At 32.6% G+C, this 24,909-nt stretch overlaps 1 pseudogene; it reads right to left on the bottom strand.

Annotated features, from left to right (window-relative positions):
* Positions 1–5,021: 5,021 nt before the first annotated feature.
* On the bottom strand, positions 5,022–13,803 carry LOC120216244 (annotated as a pseudogene).
* Positions 13,804–24,909: the final 11,106 nt, after the last annotated feature.

Raw genomic sequence — 24,909 nt, 5'->3', positions numbered from 1 at the left:
CTAAATTATTAATTTTGATTCGTTTTAATATCTAAATTTTTATTTTTTTTTCAAATCATATCTAATATTTAATTTTTTTTTCATTTTAGTATTCGTCGTTAAAAGCTTAATGGATGGGCTGACATCGCATAGCTCCGGTGGATGGACGACCAATCCGAACGATGGATCACGAGAGAATGACGAATCGACCAACATAGTTCAGTTTCAAGATCATCGGACTAAACAGAGGCCGGAATCGCATTCCAGGGTTGAAAAATGTAGGTTGAAAAGTTTGGACTTCATCAACCGACAGATGCGACAGTCGTCGACCGTAGACGAAACTGCCGATAAGCCCGTCTGTTAAGTTTTTAACGGCGTGTATTAAAATAAAATAAAAATTAAGTATGATTTAAAAAAAATTGAAGTATTAAAACGAACCAAAATTTAATAATTTAACTACTAATCACATAGTTACCAGTTGAATTAGTAATGGGAACGGAATTAGCGGGGAGCAGCAACTGCATTCGTGTGTGGTCAAAAGTAAGTGGAAACTGGGGATGACGAACACTTTGAGACCCACTGGTGACTGCTCTCTCTGTTAATTAATTACTTTTTAATATAATAAACATTCCTACTACTACCAAACTCCCCATTGGATGAGTTTAAAAAGGATAAAAATGGGACCTCTGAATCAGATTCTGAAATCCACCAATGGAAACAATTGACCTGAAAATTTTCAACCTCAGTTTCACACGCTTCATACTCTGAAAGTTCATTTTCCTTCTACACATGAAGCACATGTGAGTGTATATATAGCATCTATGGTCTGAACATGAGAAAATGTAATTAATAGTCTGTACGTATAAGAAAATGTAATACTATATTATATAAGCACCAGCCAATGATCCTATACATACATACATTTAATGGGAGCTTTACAGTCCTAGAAAAGTAAGGAAGATATTTGATTCTATATATCAATCATCTGCTTCACTCATTTGATCATGGAAGACTGATAGGTACTAATTTTTAAGAGCTCTAGCTTTATGCCTTCGCTTGAAAATATCCTGCCTAAACCGTTTCATCTCGCTCTTTAATTCGGTGCAGGGTTCCTTTTCGATACTTTCTGTCTCCGTCTCCAACATCATTCGCCTCTTTGCTACTGCATAGGCTGCAGCCTCATCCTCCTGCTGCCGCTGATCTACCTCTTCCTGCATAAATTTTGTTTTCTTCGTGGTTAAGAAAGGAAACGAAAGAATTTCTTCATGAACAAGTATGTATACACATGCATGCAGATAAAGAGTAGATTGATTGCATGGTGGAACCAAAGTGTGTACCAAGAGATCGTTCATTCAAGAACAACCTGCTTCTCCCTCATGCATTTTTATTCGTGGCAATTCAACGGCAAAAAGGAAAGATAAAGGACCTGGAGATCACAAATTAGACCATCAAGGGACTTGATCTTCCTGTGAGGCCAGCGAGGAATTCCGAATTCTCTGCACTTCCTTTTCATAACAGTGAGGCCAACATTCAAATTCCTAGAAGATTCCACTATGGGAAGATCAAAGTGTTTTACAAGATCTTCAAGAGCAATTCTGGAAAAAAATGGAAGCCAAGCTACGAATGTCAATACTTACTCTAGTGGCATGGAAAAAAAATGGACTCGACATATCGCAAGTCGAAAAGCTCGTGAGCAGCTCGAAAAAATGTTATATTATAATTTTAGATTTTTTAAAATTACATTATTAAAAATATATTAAAAATACACTATTGATAATTATAAAATTTTAAAAATATAATAAAAATTCTATAACACAGCTACCTCAAATTTTTAATAACTAATTTTTTAAATTGTTGTTATATTTTGAGGTTTCGAGTTCAAATATCATAAATATCAAGGGTTTGAGCATTTAATATCAAGATATTATATTGTACTTATCTCATAAATGGGTTAATTAATGTCTTTGCAATGAACCTTAAACCCTAAACCCTTATCCCTAAACCCTTAACCCGGTTATGCGATAGGAGTTAAGTTATGCACATGAAGGTAACATACAAATTATGCAAAATGATGTTATGTGACTCCTAAATAAAACATTTGCATACTTATACATAAACATATCAACATGCAAAATAAATATACACAACTTGGTGATTGAGAAATGATTTTATCATATCTTAATGATGACTATCGACACCGTCATTGCTTTCAAGCACTGACTCACCAACATAATATTTCAAGAACTGACTCGACGACATAATGTAAACGGAGATTTGATGTACAAATACAACTAAAGTGATAGGATCATATTTTATTATACCCTAGTCAACAGTTAACATCAATATCATACAATCACCATTTTTTAAATGAAAAATGACGAGTTTGAATCATATGAATAGTTGAGGTAAATACATGATAAGATTATGAATATGATGACGAGTTTTAGAATGGAAGTAGAATTTGGGATAGTTATAAAGTAATATATATTTAAAATTTTCTTAATTAATTAACAATGCTCACACATCCTACAGATACATTTATTTAAACTCAAAACCTTTATGGAGAACAACATTTCCTTTTGTTACAAAATTATTGATATTTTAAAAAATATACTTAAAATGTATTATTTATTTTTACCATTTAGTATCCAATAAACTTACCATGACTAGCTGAAAAAACATTTCCCAGATGCTTTTACATACACATGCAAGAAAATTTCCTAAATGTCTTCTTTGGCAGTGGTTTCTACTTCCAGGTTGGGAACTCAGTAAAGCTTGGAATGTCAATTCCTGCTGCCTATAAAACAACATTAAGTACTTGGGCATCATGGGTTGAGAACACGATGAGACCCGATTGCCATTGTAACAGATAGAACTATGGGCATGGCAATAGGAATTCCTCCAATGAGTAGTACCAGCAAATTGTCGATTCCGGGACGATATTCACGGTGTTGAATTGAGTACATGACGATGATTTCAGTTATCATTCTGACCGCAATGGAACATATACAGAAATTACCAATGGCAGTCAACACCTGTTTAACAAAATCGGGAACCAAAGCTTTTCATGAATGAAACAAATGAAGAACATGGAAAATAATCGAAAATAAGCTGATCTTAGGACCTTTTGAAAATGTCCTTGTTGATTTGTAGAATCAACAAGGTGAGCAGCTTTGTCAAAGAACGTATGAACACCGGTGGCGATCACGACAGCTTCAATCTCTCATTGTTTGCATGTAGAACCCGAGTAAATAATGTCACCGGGGCCTTTTGTTACTGGAAGAGACTCACCAGTTAACTCTGACTGGAACATGGAAAAAGTGAATTAACATCAAGAAAACAAAATTCAACACGAAAAAGAAAACGAATCAGTTCAGGTTTTAGAAGAACCTGATCGATTTTCAGCGGATCACCGTCGAGGAGTCTAGCATCAGCCGGAATAATGTCACCGAGTTTAACACTGATGATATCACCGGGAACAAGAACAGATGCATCTTCTTCAATCCACTTCCCATCTCGAAACACCTGAAACAATTCATTTATTAGCCAATTTTCAGACACTAGAGCAACATATACTAGGTTTGCTTGTGTTCATCTTCGATTCTCGACATTGTTTTTTCAACAAAGATAGTGTTGATTCATGGAGTTCCATGCAATCTTGCAATGCTCCTCTTTGTTTCTCGACGATCACGTTTCCATTTCCGCCATTGGAGAATAAACTTGTTAGCTTCGCAGCCTCGGATAATGCAGTGTTGAGGGTTTGAAGGAGGTAGAAAAGCATGTTGGGACTAATGTTTACTGAAATGGAAAGCTTCAGTGAATCGAAACAAGAACCTGGGTATGGAGTTGATTTGCAGAAGCTTCGTATGGAAGTGAGATTTGGGTTCAGAGAATTTATTGAAGAAACGTTGAGAGAGAAAGTTGAAGAGAAGAAAAAGAAGATGAATATTGGTATAATGATGGAAGCCATTGAAGGCTATTGCAGAAGCTAATAGGATCTTTTTCTGTTTTTATAGACCAATGTTAGATTAGATAAGGCAAATTGTTGAGATTGTCAGACTTAGCGTTGAACTTGAGTTGGTTTGATATCCGACATCGTTGGTTGTTGGGGAATAAGAGGTAGAGTGAGTGTATAAAAGTGGATGAGTTTCGGCAAAGGAAAATAAAACCCATTGAGCTCATAATTGAGCTTGAATTGAGTTCAAAATCGAGTTTCGATCGAGTTTGACTTTTGATCTTCAGTTGAGTTCTTGAATTTTTTTTGAGTTTGAGAGTTTGAAAATTTTAGGCTTGCGAGTTTTCGAGTCGAGCTTAGATTTATAGTTTTTGAGTTCGAGTCAAACTCAGTAATACTTGAGTTTGACTTGGCTCGTTTATACCCCTACCTCTAACAACCCTCCTTTATTATTATTTTTAACTAAAAAAATACTTCAACTGGGTAATATTTTCCTTTTCTTTAAATATTTGAGTTCGAACAATATACATATGCACAAATATTCCTAGAAGGGGCAAGAGGCAAGCGGATATGAAAATTTTAAATTTTTATATACTTTAAATATTCTCTTTGTATTTTTTTTATCAATGAACTATTTTCATCCTTAAAATTTTATAGGTACATCATCTCTAACATAAAATCCAACATTCGGCCTCGAGTCTTACTTCAACACAATAAGGTTAAAAATCGTGCTTGGTTGAAATAAAATTATAAAATTTTGAATGTTAAAATATTTTAAATTAAATTATTAATTGTTATAATATTAAAGAAACTAATATTTTTTAAAGAAATTAAAATTGACAAAATTTGCATAAATCCGCAAGACAAGGCCTCTTCCAATTCTTCTACTATTGTCTATTCATGGAAATAAGAATAAATTATCATAGTATTCACCAACAAGCGGTGATTTTTTTTCTTAATTTAATGAGCATTTTAAAATAATAATAATTGAAGTTATAATTGTTGTATCCTACTAATAAAACGAATACCTTGTAAAAGAAAAAAGAAAGAATATAATTCATTTCAGTGAAGTACTCTGATCTTTTCACTGCTATACAAAACATGGACATGTAAATAAACAAAACAATAATGTATGCCATGTAGGAGATTCATTTGTCTTGTTCTTTAGTGCGGCAGCAGTTCTCTTGCCATGGAGGAGAATGATTTAGCAGTATCTTGCATCTCTGTAGTTTTCAAGCTGATTCCCTGCCAATCCATATTTCAACGTTCTCTTACTTTTTTTCCCCATAATATTCTAATCAATGCCATTTTTTCCTTTCGATAAACATCTCCATTGATGTCGTGAATAAATCACTAATATCAATCAATAAAACTTCAACAATACAAGTATACTACAACAGTACCTGCAACTTTCTCACATTGTTCTGAAGCTTGCTTTCTGCCATTTTAGCCGCACTTGATTCCTGCATCCGAGGATAAAATGAACATTGTTATATTTGCTTACACAAGGATACGACATCCAATGTCTCCGGCACTGCTATTCACTGTCTAGAGGACTATGTTCTATGACGATAGTATTATCATGGCTCATCTCATCTAATTCAAAGATGAAATTTATTATCATGCTAGCAAGGATAAACTGGAAAGCTCACTAGGTGATATTCATCATATAACCAAGGTCTGGCATGATCAATGACACCGTTTCTCAAAGAAAATAAACAGAAAATTATCAAGCTTATATATGCATGTTGTGGTAACTAACAAAATGAAAACATTCAGGATGCTTGCAATCAGCAAATACTCACACTTGGCAAAGAAAACCCGTATTTTTTCTTGATTTGATCAACAGCACTTGACTTCTCATCTTGTGGTTCTTCTTTGAGGATTGTTTTCTCATTTTTAACCTTCATCTGCTTTAGTTTACCTGAAAATATGATATCATTTGTTATAAAGTGAATACACTGACGGAGGGTCTGTTGAATCACGGAGATAAAAGGATTTTGACCTGCTGTAAAAGCCTGAAATTTAAGTTTATGCTTATTAAAAGCTGCTAGAATATTCTGCTCTTTTGGTTTCTCTCCAGGATCATCGATGTCAATATCATCTTCAAAGGAAAGGGAAAATAAAAAGTGAAAAAGAATTGGATTAAGCTGATGCAAGAACATAACAATCCACCATATGCATAGCAAAGTCCTCATGAAAACCAGCCGTAGACTAACAGCCTATTCGACGTAATAAGTTGAGACATGAAATACTCAACTCCACAACATGAAATATACAATATATCATGATTCTTGCAACATGATTACCTATGTTTAAGTCTATTTCATCCTCATCTGCAGTTTGGTTATCTTTATCTCCACCTCGCATTGAAAATTAGCAGTTGAAAAGATGGTAGAAAGCTCCTCAATACTTTCTCTAGTATCTTCTGTCTCCATTTCAGGAGCATGCTTTTGACTGCCTTTTATGTCATTGAGAACAGAGCCAAAAATTCCCTGACATGCCAAATAAGTAACATTTTCGGAACAACCATCAGTTTCAGAAGGTTGTATCTAGTATGCAGAGACCAAGCAGTGCAATCTATTACTACCTTTTTCTTCTCCTTCTGAACTGTGGCTCCAGAGGCAAGTACTTCATGAGTAAGCATTAGATCTTTACTGTACACACGGCTGATAAAGTCCAAATTCCTATGAAACAAATTAGTACTGAATTATATCCTCCTCAAAGACCCATATGACAAAAGAACAAGGGGATCCTTAAGAGTCTTCTTGAACTCCGATTTCAGTTTTCTAAACATGTAGACAAATAGAAAGCAGAACAGGAAGAAGATGGTGATTTTCTATTTACGGAAAACAATGATCACCGTGGCTATATTTGCATTTAAATTTTCCTATAAAGGATATGAAGTAATGAAGTAATAGTGTTCTCCTTCCAAGTTCCAAGTTACATAACCATTTTTCAGGACCAGGAAAAAATGGTTACAAAGACAAGTGATAAAAGACAGTCACACAGACAACATTTTAGAACATTATATACCTAAAAGTTTCCTTCTTCTGGAGCAAAACTGAGAAAAGGAAGAATTCTTGATCACCATTCACCTGTTAGGAGTAAAAGAGTAACGCAACTACCTCCTCAAATAAATATATATGAATATCAATTAGTAAAATTAATAATTATATTGTACCATTACAAAATCTCCAGAGTTTGAAGAACATATTGTGCTGTCAGATAATGAATTTGGTTTTGGTGCAGAATACCTGAAACCTCTGATTGAAGTTTCCTTGAACAAGGATAACTCTGGCAAGGACCTTATATTACACAAGTTTTTTTTTTTTTTGTATACATGAGAACAATTCCAGAAATAAATTTGCAAAAAAATACCTAGGTTCCAATATCAAAGCATTGAAACGTATTGAATAGTCATTCAGTCTGGACCTTCTTTTATTTGGTATAAATCAATTCGTAAAAACACAGTAATATGATCATCACCTTATTTCAACTTTTCCACTAATGAAAAGGAGTATAAGACCAACATCAGAAGCAGTATAAAATGTTGAGGCCCAGCAGCAAGAAGTGGAATGAAATTTCTTCTTGTAGTGCACTTTTTTTATGCCCTGAGTCAAAATAAAAGGTGTAAGTATACCCTCATTTTTGTTTTGAAGGGCGGGGCGGGGTACAAATGACGAGTACCTACAGAAATAATGTGCTGATTACCTGAATGGTTTGAATCAGGGAATAGACATATGCAGCCTTCTCAGAGCATACGAGTATGAAAGATTGCTTTGGTATGCCATCCTCAACAGGACTACCAATAGATATATTTGTTCCTCTAACTGATATATCCTGCCAATCTGTAGAATACAAATAAGGAATACTTTTCACTGAGTTCTAAATTGTGGACCAAACAATCAGCAGTTACAATTTTGTACTTCACAATATCAGATTTATGTGTTCAATAAATGGATTATGCTATCTGGTACTCAATTTAGGAAGAATGCTAAGAGTAGGCACATACCCAAAATCTGCATAAATAGAGCTCTTGAGGGTTTCTTGGGTTGAACCTTGCTAGTACTCAGCATGTTCCCAGAATCACTATCAAAGGCCAAAACTGATGAATCCTTTGTTGCAACCACCAAAACATTCTTCTCAAAATTTTGCAGACTGCAGGTTTTAAACTGCATTGAGATGATGCCAGGACAGATATCACTTGCAATGTGACTTTGAAATATGATATTGAGACCTTCAGTGTCAACTAGTGAAACCTGTTTATAGAGTTGAAAGTTAAAAATTATTAAACTAACATGCAGTGGAGAATCTAGAAATTTAACGATGGGGGTCCGAAATTTTAATTTTCTTTTCTTAAAAATAATGGGGGTACAAAAAATTTTATTTTTTCCATTTTTCTTTAACATATTATACTAAGTTTCACTTTTTTCCCTAAATAATGGGGATGCACTTGGCCCCCTAGGGGGCTTAGTGCATCCGCCCCTGCTAACATGCCACTGTTACTTCCTCACTATCAGCTGGACGTCCAAAAGTTTCGAAAACAACTTGCGTATTACATGAGGAAGGAAAGAATCAAAAGAAAATAAGCATACATCTCCACAGTCAGATCCAACGGCAAGATGTCCTGTTTTCTGGCATATGGCTAAAGACAGTACAGAACCATTAAGCTTAATGACCTTTACACTGTGGACAATATGATTGTTCCTTTTCTTAGTGCTTCCTGGACCAGAAAGATTAAACAGAAAAAAAAATAATAACATGGTGATCACTTTTAGGATATATTGAGCGCAGAAAATAATCATGCAATTGAGATCTAAAATTTGATAGAACATCTGAACTATATCTCTTATAAATGACTGAGCTACTTCTCATTCATACTTGTGTTTCAAGTCCAAAGGGAAAAACATGGAAAGATTATTTTGTTGCACATACAAATGAAAAAAAGAGAGCAGTAATATGACACAAACCCAAAAACAACAGCTAAACCCAACGTCAAAACCTCTCATTCCTAAGGTATACTTAACTGTACCTTGGAAAGAGATGAAACTATTTTCTGCTGTATGTGGCTCTGGCTTAAATTTAAAGATGCGAACCTGAAGTATTCATGATAGAAGAAGGAAATAGTTAGATAAGAGAAGAATTCATTAAATTCAACAGAACTATCTGCAGTAGATTTAACCATTCCACTCTGGTCACCAGAAACGAGACTTCGGGAGTTTCCATCAAAATATAGTGCTGTCAGTGGTATACCGCTTAAAGAAAAATCATCTTCACTCTGCATTAAGAAAAAATGTAAAATGGAAACAAGTAAAGGACTATCCAACCAATTTACAATAATCTAGAAATCAACATATATAATTAAAATAATCAATCTCCTGGCTTTCTTTCTTGCGATCTTAATGCAGCATGGAATCCAAAAGCTTCTTGAATATATATTACCTGTTGCTTTAATGACAGAACTGGTATAGGGAAGGAGCATGATAAGTCCCAAAAATTGATGGCTCCATCACTGTGTCCAGTTATGTAAAGGTTTTTTATCTTCCCAAATCCACTAAATTGGTACAAGTTTGAGTGACCTCCATCTTTCGACTTCATCTCTAAGGGAACAAGTGATGGAATATCCATGACAGCTTGAATGTAATCCTGCAATACCCGAGAAAATGCAGAAGAAGCAGCACAAAAACGTTAGACAAGTTACTTATCAAAAGAAATTGCAGCAGAACGGAAAACAAATATTCCAATTAACCTACCTCATCTGAACTTAATGCATAAAGGTTTTCAGTGATGAGTTCTGTGATTGTGATGCTTGAATCTACAAATGGCATCTTAACCGTTACCTCCTTTGGGAGAGAGGGTGGAGACCTTGATTGGCATTGTAGAAGATACTTCTCAATAGAGCAATCATCATACATATAAATCTTTCCTGATTTGCCAATCAGAAGGAGAAGTTTTTGTTTAAGTTTGCTTTGTTCAGTGGTACTTGAAGTGATCACCATGTCCAAACAAGGCTCAGACAAATGAAGCCCAAGTTTAATTGTACGAGTTTCAGTATGCTCGTTTAATAAGATTACCTGCCTCATCAAACCTTAATAGTCAAAAATTACATCCAATAATTGATTAAGGTTTTCATGTCAAAATGTCTATAATAGTTCTCTCTTTCTTCTTAACTGGGCTAAAAGTTGAAAGCAAGATATTAAAAGATATATACCATATTGGAATCCATAGATAATGATAACAAAACATAAAGTACCTGCAGCAGGCTTGAGGGTACATCAGAGGCACCCATGACATATAATCGAGTGGCTTTTGCATCAGAATAAACCCATTTTAAAGATGCTATTGGAGTCTTTTCTGATTTAAACCCAAGAATGAGTTTACAAATGGGAGCATTTTGAATGCCGATTTCGGATTGCTTAGATGTAGGAACACTCCATATGAGAACCTCTCCATTATTGTAGCCAACAGCAACTTTACTACCAAAAGGACACACCCAACATGCAGAAGTCACATCTTTTGCTTCATTATGAACTGATTGGAACATACTTCCACCAGTAACCAAAATAGCTTTGCTCTCTCGAATTTCCCACAAAATCATAAAGCCATCTCTAAATATTACTAGAATTCTGTAATGAATTGAGGAACACATGAGAACATATTCGTTGCGGAGATAAAACAATAAAGTTTGAATAAAAGGTAAAGAAATGAAGTATAGGAACACAAATGTGCTTAGAGGTCAGAAATCCTCACTATAAAAGTCAAGGGTACTTGAAAAATTGCATATCCCCGGAACTTAAATTATAAACAAAAATTCACAGAATGAGAAAGTAAGAGTACCTTTTACTTTCAGCTGTTGGCTGAGGAAGTATGGACATAACAGCCCTATCAGCTAAAACTTCAGTTGGATTTCCTAAACAAGATGGTTAATCAAGTTTGATATATCACTAATGTAAGGTGCCACAAAGTAAACTTCAAGAATTCTCAGAATGGCTGCAAACAGAACTAACACATGAAAAGTATGTTCTGTAATCAGGGACAGTATTGAGGTTACAGAGTTTTTTTTTTCTTTTTCAAATAAACAATCAACTTTGAAGTTTGGCTTAGTAGGTTTCTAAGGAGCCATTAGGAAACTCCAAATGAATCAAGTAGCATGTTTTATTCATTTCAGAGGGTTTTGTAATCAGGGAAGGAATAATGATGTCATTGTCACCAAACCTTCTAGAAAGTAAACAAGAACATCCTAAAGGTGTAAGGCTTGAACCTTGTCAAGTTTATTTGTTACAAGATTATGCTGCACGACTATGCTTAACACACTTCAAATCCTAAGCTGATATGTATTTACTACTTACCATGAGAAGCTGAGAAAGGTATAGTGTATTTCATCTGTATAACATGACGTACTTCTTGTCCAATCTTGAAAACCTTGATGTTGCCATCAGAATCTCCAACATACCTGCAAATTCAGAAATTAGAAAGTTCAAATGCTGCATGTGCTTATCTTGAAAATAACCTAAAGTAGAGCTAAGAACCGAAGATAGACTTACTTGTAGGGGCCAGTTTGCATAACTGCGAAAGAAGTGATTTCTTCTTTAAAGACATGTACATGAGACAAGACCCTCTTTTCCAAGTCCCAAACCTACAGTAAAATTCCATAGAAAAATTAATTCCCATAGGAAAAAGTGAAAAAAGAAGACATATTTATAGGTAAAATATAGATCAAGAAAACATAGGCAATACTGATTCTGATGACAGTAAAAGTAGACTACACATCTAATCTGATAAACTCAGCAAGTAACTTGCCTCAATATGGTTCTTGAAATTTACATTTATAAGGATGCCCTGATTCTGGACAAACTGGAGAAAAATTAAGGTTCATATTAGTAACTCGGAATTACTTGAAAAAAAAATAATAAGTTTTACAAGACAAAAAGAAATACTGTTATAGCATTATTAATGATAGTATGATATGTATCGGCAGAACCACAATTGAAAGTAACAAAAGACCTCCAAAAACTTGCTTGGCACCATGTCATCAGATTCAAGTACTGCTTGAGAGTTATCTTTCCCAAATAGTTTAATTCTGCCATCCCTGAAAATAGAAAAAAAATACTTAAATAATAATCAGCTTGTAGGATATGGCTATCACTTATCGCAACATAATCAGATTTCAGATACATCTGCAATGCTCGATGAAAAAGGATATCCAAGAATTACCCTTCTGTAAATTCTATGTCCAATAATGAAGTGAAAATCGAATTTGTAATTACTTATCAAGCAAGCAATTCAATAGTGCCGTTCAAGAGAGGGAAAAGAGGCTCACACGGTAGATATTGCAAGTATCTTTTGAATGGAATCATAAGCAAACATGCAACAACCAAATGGGATCCCATAATGAAAAACCAAATGCGGGTCCACATCACTAGCTTTCAAACCATCAAAACTTCCTCCAGGCTGAAATAGAAACAGTAACTGTGTCATAAGATTGTTACACCCAGATGCATTTTTCTTGCCAGGTCTAACAATTTAGACCCAGAAAGTTACTGTTGAAAAAAGTTAGTATCAAATATGGATGGTTCTGATAAATGTTTATATCGCCTAATACTTTAATTCTATAACTTATAACTGTTAACAGAACAGATAATTTAGTAGTTGTGCAATGATGAAATGGTAAGACAATTATCTTGATTCTTGATCAAGTTTTATGAAATTTCTTCCACTAATCTAATTTATTTTATTATAATAAATAAATAAAGTTTCTTTTGAGTGGGTCCACAAAATAAAGTCTATTTGAGATTAAAATGAATGGGATGAGGGTCCCCTGTACAGCACCGCCCATCACATGGACAGGTTTGACTGCTGATTTTTTAAACTTCCACCGACCAAATCAAAGATAAGCATCCAAGGTTTGGTTACTAACTAGGATTATAAGTATCCATCATGATAGAAATGAAAGAAGTTTATATTCGGGATGAAGTTATGATAGGAGCGAATAATAAATTATTAATAAAAACAAAGTTATATTTTAAATTATACAAAAATTTAAAATTTTCAAAGGAAAATATGTCCAGCCAGTCCTTTACGTCCATCACTGCCTATGTTCAAAGCCCCAGCACAGGGCGAAGCAATGGTGGGGCAGGCAGGGCATTGGTCAAATGGTAATAGTTATATATTTTTAGTCCCTTCCAAATTGAAAAATTCAATTAAGCGCTTTTTTAATACCGTGGTTAAATGAATAAAATTACATTTTATTTACCTCACTTGAAAATTAAAAATTCAATTCAAACACTTTGACACACTTTATTTTAGCTTTGGCCCCAGCACAATTTTCCTGATTTCACCTCTGCCCTGCTGCTAAAGGCATAGCACCAAAGCGTTCTTCTTTTCAAAACCTAGTGATCTAAGACTACCAACAAACTTCACCAATCCTCTTCACAGGGGACTGGGGAGAGGTAAAGGGGATCGAAAGTATTAACTATTTCAAATTTCAACTAATACGCAATGAATCTACTTCTGCTAACTATAGCTGATTTGCAAATTACTACAGGCTTGAAAAGAAGAAGCAAAAACTCTGAACCAAAAACCCGTCAGCTTAAACTATAGTTTCTGATTTTAGAAAAAGTAAATAAATCTCGAGATACAAACTGCTGTGAATCGAAAAAGAAAAGAGAAAATCAGAATCAGAATAGAAACAGCGCAATTTAACTTTACCTTCTTGGAAGTGGAAGCCTTCTCCACCAGCTTCTTAACGTTACCGAACATGGATTGTTCGTAATCCGAAAATTCCAACGCCAAGTGCAGAAGCAGAACGAATGTATGTAAATCCAAATTTTGCTTTGAGATAACCGAAACTTTGGAAAAGCTTCTCAAAAGAAAGAGCAAGGGACGGTTGATCACAGTTTATTCAAAGCGGACAAAGTAAGTAGTGGGAGCCGTTTCTATGCTTCTTTGGACAGGTGGAGGTTTAATAGCTTTTCCCTGATTTGTTTTTGGATTGATTTTTTTCCTATTTCTGTTGATATTTTAATTACGGGATCCTTGTCTCCCCTATCCTTTTCCAGGAAGACGATTAGACTTTGATCATCCTTTGCCCCAACACGTGGTGCAACCTCTATGTGATGTTAATATGGAACTGCCCACACTCGAACCAAACCACCTTGCATTCTGATTGCCTTTGCCTTTGCCTTTGCTTTGCCTTTGCTCTTGTATTACTATCACGACAAATTATCTTAAAATAATACTTTCATATTAAACTCTTTAATATTATAAAATATTAAATTTTAAATTTTATTATAAAATGAGTATCGTGTTGTTAATTGTTGTTAAGAGGATAAAATGATATATTAAATTAATAATTAATATTTCATTTAAATTTTTAACTGTAGATAAAAATTTGATTTTAATATTTCTCTAATATTGTAAATAATAAATATAAAAATTATAATAACATAAATTTGAAAATAATAAAAATAATTTTAAAATTTAGGTGTTAAGCTTGAAAAATAAGTAAAAAAATAAGGACGGAGTTAGAATTAAATATTGGTTTGAGGCTGAAATATTAGACTATTTAAGAAAAATATAAAGACTTATTAGATATTAAACTCTAAATTCAGCATGTACCAAGCGACCTTAGAGATTAAGAGATTGTTGTTATCCTTGAGGTATCGAGTTCAAGCACGTATGTAGGGGTATGAGCTTTCATTGTCAAATAGTTGAAAGTCTTTGTACATATATTACCTTATATTCATCATAAATTAAAAAAATAAACTCAAAGCTCAAAAGACGGCTTCTAATTTATCTAATATTTAAACTTATAATGACTTAAATTGTAATTAGACCAAAAATTTGAGAACACGGACTTAACATTCTTTAGTTTGACCTCTACTTAATTAAATATTTAATATATTTTTATATTTTTAAAATTTAAATATTTATTTTTACATAAATCAAAATACTATTAAATCAAAATTATATTAAATATATAAATTTTAACAGTAGTCGAAACCTTTGAATCCTAAAAGAGCTCCGTCCCCGTAAAAGAGTTAAAGTGATAATTTCATTATAGTACATGAGTTGAGTTTGAATTTATAATGTTCGAATAAACAAAAACACAAAAATTAATGCAACGTCGTTTTAGTCTTTAGCTTAATTCTTTTATATTTTAATCATTAATTTGTTTATTTATTTAATTTCCTTTTTATTTTAAGTTTATTTTTTGACTAAATTTAAATTGCATGTTCTTTAACCACTTTGAAATATATGTGTAAACAGCGGTAGATCCACCCTTTGCTAAGGTTGGGCATATGACTACCATGAAATTTGAATTTTCTTCGATTAATTATTTATTTTATTGATTGTGTCCACCCTAACATTTTATTTGTGACAATCTATATGAAAATGTTATGTTTATTATATTAGTGTGATCACCCTAAAAAATATTTATGAATCAACTACCGCGATAACTTCAATATCTCTTTCTGACAACAAATTTCCTATTTTTCAGATGTATTTATTAACTTTGTGTTTTATTTAATTTGATCGTATGGCTGCAATTCTTTATATAAAAAATCATTAATTCTTTGATTCATTTAATATTTTTATCAACACTTTATCCTCAAATTCCCTTCTTTAAATAATTTTAGATGATATTTTTTTTATAATGATAATTATAAATTTTGCCTACACATAAGGTAACACACTGTTGAAAAAATTTCAAATGATAAATATATAAATAAATAGATGTCGATTATTAAACGAATATTACCCATAGCAGTGGCAATATTAAAAATGCAAAGAAATTCATGTCTTATTAGTAAAATAGTAATGATTTCGAATATTATGTATTATAATGAAATTCTCACTCTAACTCTTTTAAGATTTCATCCTCTCTTTTTTCTCTTTATAATTTGTGTTAATTTTATTGATCAATTAATTTTTTTCTTTAATTTTGTTTAATTGACAGCGACACCGATTTTAATGTTGGTTGTTGTCTGTCGGTTAACTTTTTCTTTATTTTTTTAATAAGAATAATTATCTCTTTGTGACATGTTATTTACTTTTATGATACGTTTATCTATATTTTTGTGACATGTTTTTTTGTCTTTTGGTAGTTTACAATTTTTTGCTCTTTTTTACGATTTTTTTACCGTTCTTTTTGTTTATCTTTTTTCTCAGGGTTGAATTTGACATCGTCACGACTGATCAAGATAACACTTATTTGTTATCATGATGATCTTCTCTGCTTTGGACCCATAGATTGATTTGGATTCGCGTTTTGCGTTCGTTGATAGTTTTTTCACATCGTTTGACCATGATTTACAATTTATCAATAATCTTTCAGCAGCTTCATCACTTTTTGTGGTTCGTTTACCAATGCAATCAAATTTATTTATATCTTTATTTTATTCGAAATTTTTAGTTATGTTTTTTTTAACTTTTTTTTGTCCTTATATGATCTAAGTAACTAGTTTTTATCTCAATGATAATAGGAAAGTGTCATAATTATATTTTAGGCTTACGGTTATGTTTGCAAATATTTATATAATTTTGAATATTTTCTATTTTTAATAAAACTAGCGTCTTTCTATAAATAAATTTATTTATTTTTCAAACTTAACACTTAAAATTTAATGATTTGTAAAATATTTTCTCAAAATTATAATTTTAAAAATACATTATAAATTTTCATATATTAAAAATATTTTTATTTTTTATTTTAAATTCATCACTTAAAAATATTTTTTTAAATATTAAAATAACATTTTAATTACAATTGAGATATCAAATAATACAACCTATATTAATTTAGAATAAAGTACACAAATGGTTTCCTGACTATAGATTAATGTTTTAATAAGTTCATTAACTATTAAAAGTTACAAAATGGTAATCTGACTATATAATGTTGCTTTGTTAAGTCTTTCGACTATTAAAAGTTACAAAATGGTAACCAGACTATTCATTATGTTCTAAACGCGCAATTTCCATTAAAATATTAGGGATTGTCTAAGATAGATTTTAACATTATGACTAATATATGATAATTGTTTGATATTTGGTCAGATTTCATCATATCACAATCAATATATTGACGTTCAACTCATAATACCATCAAATTTTTAACGAAAAAGACGAGTTTGGAACATAATAAATATTCGGGCGATCATTTTGTAACTTTTAATAGTTAAAGGACTCAACAAAACAACATTCTATAGTCGGATAACTATTTTATAAATTTTAATAATCAAGAGAATTAATAAAATAATGTCCAAGGAATCATTTGTGTAATTTATCCATTAATTTAATATATCATGACATCACTTTGAAGGCATCGAACGACCCAATGCTCATTCAATAACAAAACTCAAACTTAAATTATTTATTATATAAAATTTAAAATTTTATTATTTAAAAAGATATTTTAAAATAATTTAATAATATATTTAAAGTTTACCCTGTTATTGTATTACTTGCACATTTATCAGCCTCTTTTCTTTTTAGAAGCTTGTTTATGACACAAGATCTAAACCGAAAGTACAGCATAGATCATGCACAACATCTAAAGTTCCATATATGATAGGTAGGGTAACTGCCAGCATTAGGGTTGGCTATTCTTTCCGGATCCGACAGACTTCGGTTTTATTATGAGGCCTAATTTTTTAAATACCTATTACGAGGGGTCTAATTTTTTCAATATTTGTAATTAGAGTATACTTTTAAAATTTAATTTTTCCCTAATATTTATTTGTTGTTATGAATGCATTTTTTTTAATATTTTTTATTGGAGGTTCAATTTTTAAATATTTGCTATTATGAGTCTACTCTTAAAATTTAATTTTTTTAATATTTGTTATTAGGGATTTATTTCTTTTCGACGCTTATTATTATTATGAATCTACCCTGACAATTTATTTTTTTCAACACTTATTATTATGAACAATTACTTAAATAATGGTATGTAATCACAACAATAATTCTTATGCAGTGGTAATGACATCGTCCAAAACTACGATATTAACAATCATTATGTCCACAATAGTATATGTTTTTAAAAATCCACAACTACGATACTTGCAATGATCATAATATCATATGTTATGTTCACAATGACGATAAATATAACGCTATCGAAGACACAAATACAAATTATAATTTAAACCTATCACTAAAGACCTAATTTTTTAGTTCGCCCAAGGCCACCAAAATCTCACGACCTAGATTTAGGATGAAAAATACGGTATGACTTAATGTAATACTATAATTATCTTTTATATATTTGAGGATAATTATAATAATATCTTTTATTTATTATTTTTCAATTAAGTCCTTCTTTTATATAATAAAAATAATTTTACATATATTTAGATTGAGTTCCGTCGATGTATGTGTGAGTTTTGACTTAAAAAATCAAATCGAATTTCGGACAAGATGGAATCCTAAACCGAATTGAGCCATATACAAATAAAGGAGTTTAATTTTTAAATTGAATTTTGGTGGACCAAAAATCTGGTCTATATCCAACGCATGGCCATGGCACTCCCAAATCAGCATCATAACTTATCCAACAAAAAAAAATCAGCATCATAATCTTGGAAAGTTCATCTGAAGCTTTCACTTTATACTGCTTCATAGAATCCAACGGCAGTTCATTCTTGACAAATAACTGGTTATTATCTCTTTTGACCATTGCTGAGACGAACTTTTAAACAGACTCATTCTCGGAAAACAAGTTTGGCGATTTCTTCACAAGCCGGGATCTCTTTTGTTTAGAGTTTTTGAAGCAAAATATTTTGCTCGGTCTCCCTTCCTTGAAGCCAAAATTTGGAACGATCCTTCTTTTGCATGGACAAGCATTTTCCGAGCTACGGAGATAATCAAGAATGACTTCTTTTGGAGAATTGGGTACAATGGTCACACGCGGGTTCATTTTGATCGATGGGGGGGGCTCGAACCCCATCTCCTTTTCTTCCTCCTATGTTGACCACGAGGAGCATCCCTTACTGTACAAAGATTTTATGATCCGTGGAGCTCCGAGCTGGGATAACGACAAGGTAAAAAGAATTTTTCAAGAGGAGGACGTTCCAACCATCCTTGGAACAATGATCTCCCCCCAAAAGGAAGACGTTCTACTTTGGGAGCATCATAACACAGGTTGTTACTCTACAAAATCCGGGTACAACTGGCTTCTCATGGCTGCTGGTACAGAGCATGACCGATCTTCGATTTGGAAAGCTTTGACGAAGCTTCCCATTCTCCCAAAGATCAAGGTTTTTGGTTGAAGAGCATAGTATGAAATTGCGGTTACGGTTACGGTTGTGGTGTTGCGGTTGCGGATGCTACGGACGTTATATAACGTGTTGCAGCTGTCGCGAGCGTGATTTCTTCCTCAAAAATCACAATACGTCTAAAATATTATATTTATACATTTTACAATTATCTTTTAATATACTAATATTAATATACTCTTTTAATATTTTATTTTGAAAATAAAAATTTAATTTCATAGATAATTTTTTTTTAAAAACAAATATAAACCATAGAAGTGTTACCATATTGGATAATAGGTAATAACAATTATAATGTTAATGAATAACATATAAACAATATCACTGAAATCATATCAATTTTTTTATATTATAATATAAAAATGTTCATTTTATATAACTTAGAAAGAAAAAAAATACATAACTACAAATATAAAAATTATATATCTTACCGTTCACCACCAAAATGAATGGCGTGGCGGATCTAAAGTATTTTCATCTTCGTCATTGTCTTGGTTTTGATTTCTTCATATTATATGTGAAGAAGACATCACATTATGTGCATCATAAGATGCATCATTGGTAGGGAATATATTGTATGATAAATGATAACAAAAAAATCCATAACTTGGATTTTGTTCAAGGTAAGGTGGATAACATGAATTTGGTTGGTAAGAATGAGAACCATGATATGATTCACTAATTTCATTATCATCTGTAGCTGAACTATATGATGATTAACCTGCAAATGAATCATAAAAGTATTCTCTCATCCTCCTATGAGTTCTATCATCATCATCTCTTTTATTTTGTGATGCATTTGTTCTATACAAACCTGAATTATCATCGTAAGGATATTTGGATGTACCTTGATGTCCATGAAAAGCAGTAGAATAAATGTGTCCATATTCTGATTGGTACGTACCTTTATTATCACCACCATGACCATCACAACCACCACCATCATTGTCATTGTCATCATCATTATTATCATCATAACTTGACGCTAATAGTTGAACATTTTCCCCATTAGATGGAGTACGTGAATTGTTCATATATTCACCTTGAGTTTCTTCATTAGTTTCATTAAGTAACTCCTCAGACAATCATGAGAAATTTTGTTCACTATCAAGTGTAGCATTCTCTCTTTCTTCAAATGCAAGCATTTAGTATGTCATCTTCTTCAAAAATATTTTCAAGATTAATTGGATTAAAACCCATTTCTAATTCTTGTGCATTTTTTCTTTGCATGTGTCTCAACTTCAACCTCATATTATAATGGATATAAACCAATTTGTAAAGTTTTTTATGCTTGAGTCTATTTCTCTTCTTTGTATATATCAAACTAAAAGTACTCCAATTATGCTCACAATTTGAAGATAAAGTTGTTTGACTCAAAACTATGACAACGATGCGTTGAAGTTGCAGTGCATAATTTACATAATTAATCCACCATTCAGCTACAAAAAACATAAATATTAAGATATAATTTATGAAGTATTTATACAAATATCTTTATGATCTACAAAACTATAGAGGATAAATTCTTTTTGTTTACCAGAGTTAGTCTTCAAAATTGCAGTTGTTCCAAAAGAATCCATTTTATCTCGATATAGCAACAACTAAAAAAAATATGAATTAGTAGTTTAAACATGATAATTTATTAGTTTTTTCAAACAATTTAAGTATATAAAATACATATTTGGTTCATTGCAAGAATTTGATCATTCAAGTTGGGTTCTATCATCTGTATGACATTTCTAACTCCATTCATAGTTTCACGAATCACTTCACTTGTGAAACTACCTCGTATAGAAATTATGGATTTATAAAATATCCTATATAAAAAATAGTATAATAAATATCTATATAAGATATCACAATTTAAATTTAAAAAGTTTTATAACGTAATAGCAGTGTAAATCATTATGAAGTTGTTTACTCCATCGTCTATAAATTATTTCCAATATAATAATAAATAAACATATAATTATGATACTTAATGTTAATATAAAATTTAATTTAAAATTAATCACGTCAATTTTAGATATGAGAAAAATTCAATTTAAATTTAAATTAAATTAATTTTAACATAACATTAATAAATAATTTAATTAATTCAAATTTAAGTAACTAATTTTAAACATGACTATTACGATATTATTAATGATATATATTTATAATTCAGTTTTAAGAATTAAATTAAAACAATTCATTTATATAATTTTATATTTCAGATAATTTAAAGATTGTTGTGACGTTGCGATGTTATGTAACGGTTTTTTATCGCAACAATTGTGATGCGGTTTCCTTATCGCGTTGCGCCGATATTGCATCGCAGTAACCTTAAAGAATGTTATGACACGGGCGTTATGCTGCGTTGTGGCCGCAATTTAGTACCATGGTGAAGATTTTGTCACGAAGAGTTGCCTACGAGAGTTAAGCTTGCTGCCGCGGGACTTGGCCAGCGAACCTGCCCGATGTGCAATAGTACGGATGAGACTACTCTCTATGCGCTTAAGGTACTGCAGCAAAGGAGGTGCTCGCGCTTTCTGGTTTGAATCGAACCATCATTGACTCAAGAACTTCTTATTGTAAGGTTTGGATGGAAGAATCAGCATCAAAGCTTGATCGAGAAGGCCTCTCCAAGTTTGTTGCTCTTCTTTGGAACATATGGAATCGCAGAATAAATGAGGTCACGATAATGAGCTTCCAAGGACAAGCGAAGTGGTGAGTACGACATGGATGCTTGTTGAGGATTTTAAAAAAGCTTTAGGGACTCCTTTTCACGCACCTTCAAGAGTTGTTTGTGGCCGCCATAAACGGTGGAGTAAACCGGAGGTAAACCGAATTAAAATCAATGTTGATGGAGCTTTCAAGGCCCTCTCTAGGGCTGCGGCAATTGGCATTGTTGCTAGGGATCACCATGGAATGGTGGTGGGTGGACTTGCGCGTAACCTTGAAGGTACCCACACGGAAGAATCGGTGGAAGCCTTTGCTTTCACAGAGGGTCTTAAATTAGCGTACGAGAACGGGTGGGATTTTGCAATCATAGAAGGAGATGCAATCTCTATTGTAAATCGATTGGTGAACCAACAAGAGGATAATTCTGTCATTGGATTGCTGCTCAACGAGGCACACGCACTAATGCTTCGAGCTTTGACCCTCAAAGTTCACTATGTTAATCGAGAGGCGAACCGAGTAGCTCACATTCTTGTAAATTGGACCTTATCGAGGACCAATCCTTTTTGGTTTTATTTTAATGATCCAGAATGTATAAAAAACGATGTTATTCTCGATACCATTGACATTTGAATGAAACAGTCTTTATTTTCAAAAAAAAAAAAAAAATTAAAGGTGACAGAAAACAGGATAACCTAAAAATGATTCAAAACCAAGCATTCAGTCATCCACTGTTCAGCTTGCACCTAAATTGTGATTATACCTGCTTAATTATTACCCATATAAGCTAACCATTTAAACAGACAAACATGACTAATAAAAAAAAAGCAGCATTACTAATAAATTTAACAGCGGCAAAGTGTTTTCCTTTTCCTATATCTTAAAACAATAGAACCATACATTACAAATTCAACAGGACCATAAGCAAATTAACCATTAAAACAAAGGTGGTTTCCTCAGCAAGCATTTGATCAAACACACGAATGAGCTTCACATAACTCACATCCAATAGGTTATCTCACTTGTATTTAGCAGCATGACAGAATTCAACTACGAGAAAATAACCTCAGTGACCAAAAATGCCTTATAATATACGATTTTAACCAACTTTTTTTGGATTTGCCAAAATGATCAACTACGAGAAAATAACCTCAGTGACCAAAAATGCCTTATAATATACGATTTTAACCAACTTTTTTTGGATTTGCCAAAATGATCAACTAAATCGCAATGCGATCGATAATTCACAACGTGATCTCCGGTATCGCAAATTAGTTTCCAGATTCGCAACGCGATTCTGACTATCGCATTGCGATTTCCCAAATTCGCGTTGCGATTTTCCTAATTCGCAATGCGAATACTTAAATCGCAATGCGAATACGTAAATCGCAATGCGATTACGTAAATCGCAACGAGATTCTGACTATCGCAATACTGAATTTCAAATTCGCAACTCGATTTCTGAATTCGCAACAGGTTTTAGTTTCGCAACACAAATGTTTTGGGTATATAACTACGCAGCAGCAGCAACTCATAACCTAAATCCCTAAATCGCAACTCATTCCATCTCCATCTATCACTCTCTCCGGCGATATCCGTTCCTATATCCAACGACATCCTTCCCCATCCGGCAACAGGTTTTAGTTTCACAGCTCGTTTGTTTAGTAAATTAATTTACAATAATGAAATCATCTAATGTTGATCATGTTTGGATAGATTTGTGTTTTGGTGGGTCATGAGAGAATGTTCATGGTGTTTTACAATATATGCCTTTACCCATGAATCTTCAACTAAAACTGTCATTAAAAAAGTTAACTTATGAAACTCTAATGTTACGTGTTGCAAATAAATTGAATTTAGAGCCCCTAAGTGGATTTAGGCTATCTTATCAGAGAAATGGTAAAGTTTATTTGTTAACCGACAATGAAGATGTTGAACGATTCATTGCTTACATTAGTGTTTCAAGTGATGATGTTACATTGTATGTTGTTGAACCTAGAAGTAGTGAAGTTGGGTCAGTAGCGGGTAGTAATCAACTAAGTTTTTCAACCCCAGTTTATGGTGCTCAAAATTTAATGGTTCCACCACAATTTCATCACCAAGCATATTTTGTTTCACCACATTTCCAATACCAAACACAATCTCAAAACCCACAACCTTTCCCTAATCCAAATCCCAATCAACTTTCAGCACCAAATTCCAGTTTTCGTATTGACCAGTTAGACGATGATGAGCCAACAGAAAAAATTGTGAGTACTAGTTAGTATTCAAAATTTGATCTTGGTCAATACCCGGACTTTGATCTTGGTCAATACTCAGATTTTGATGATTTTTTAGAAGAAGAAACAAACCCTGTGTGTAATGATTTTGATATTGGTCAATACCCGAATTTTGATGATGAAACAGCCGTTGCCGAGGAAGATGTTGTTGATGATAATGAGGAGGAAGTTACGACTGTAAATGAACATGTTGAACATCCATTATGTAATTCATATAACACTGAAGAAGAAAAAGAAGAAGAATAAATCCCCAAAGAAAAGTCCCCGAAGAAAATGCCACGGGTGTATAACTGGAATATGCCAGAATTACTTCAGATACCGGAAGAAGAGTTGGTAAAGATAGCAGTTGATTGTTACACAAAAATTATTCGTATTAAGAAAGATGATTGTTTTGATACAAAGGAAGACTTGAAGATAGCTTTGTATACGAAATGTGTGGAAGATGGCTATCATCTAAAAGTTAACAAATCAAGCAAAGATCGTTTCGAAACAAGGTGTATGATTGACAAAAACTGTACGTGGCGTATGATTGCAAAGAGGATAAAAGATTGCGAAATGCTTCATGTTAGGACTTTTATTGATAAACATACATGTTCAAGAACCCAAGTTTTTCCTCACCATAGACAGGCAAACAAAAAGGTGTTGGGTGGTTTTCTGGCTGAGTTAATGTTTTTGAATGGCAGGGTATATCGGGGACATGAAATTATGACTGACATGAATGCTCGGTTCAAGATTAGTATCTCATATTCTC

The sequence above is a fragment of the Hibiscus syriacus genome, unplaced genomic scaffold (genome assembly GCF_006381635.1).
Source record: "Hibiscus syriacus cultivar Baekdansim isolate YM2019G1 unplaced genomic scaffold, ASM638163v2 tig00110159_pilon, whole genome shotgun sequence".
In the NCBI taxonomy this organism is placed as follows: domain Eukaryota; kingdom Viridiplantae; phylum Streptophyta; class Magnoliopsida; order Malvales; family Malvaceae; genus Hibiscus; species Hibiscus syriacus.
The sequence above is the reverse complement of the archived record's forward strand: the minus strand, read 5'-3'. Positions and strand labels throughout refer to the sequence as shown.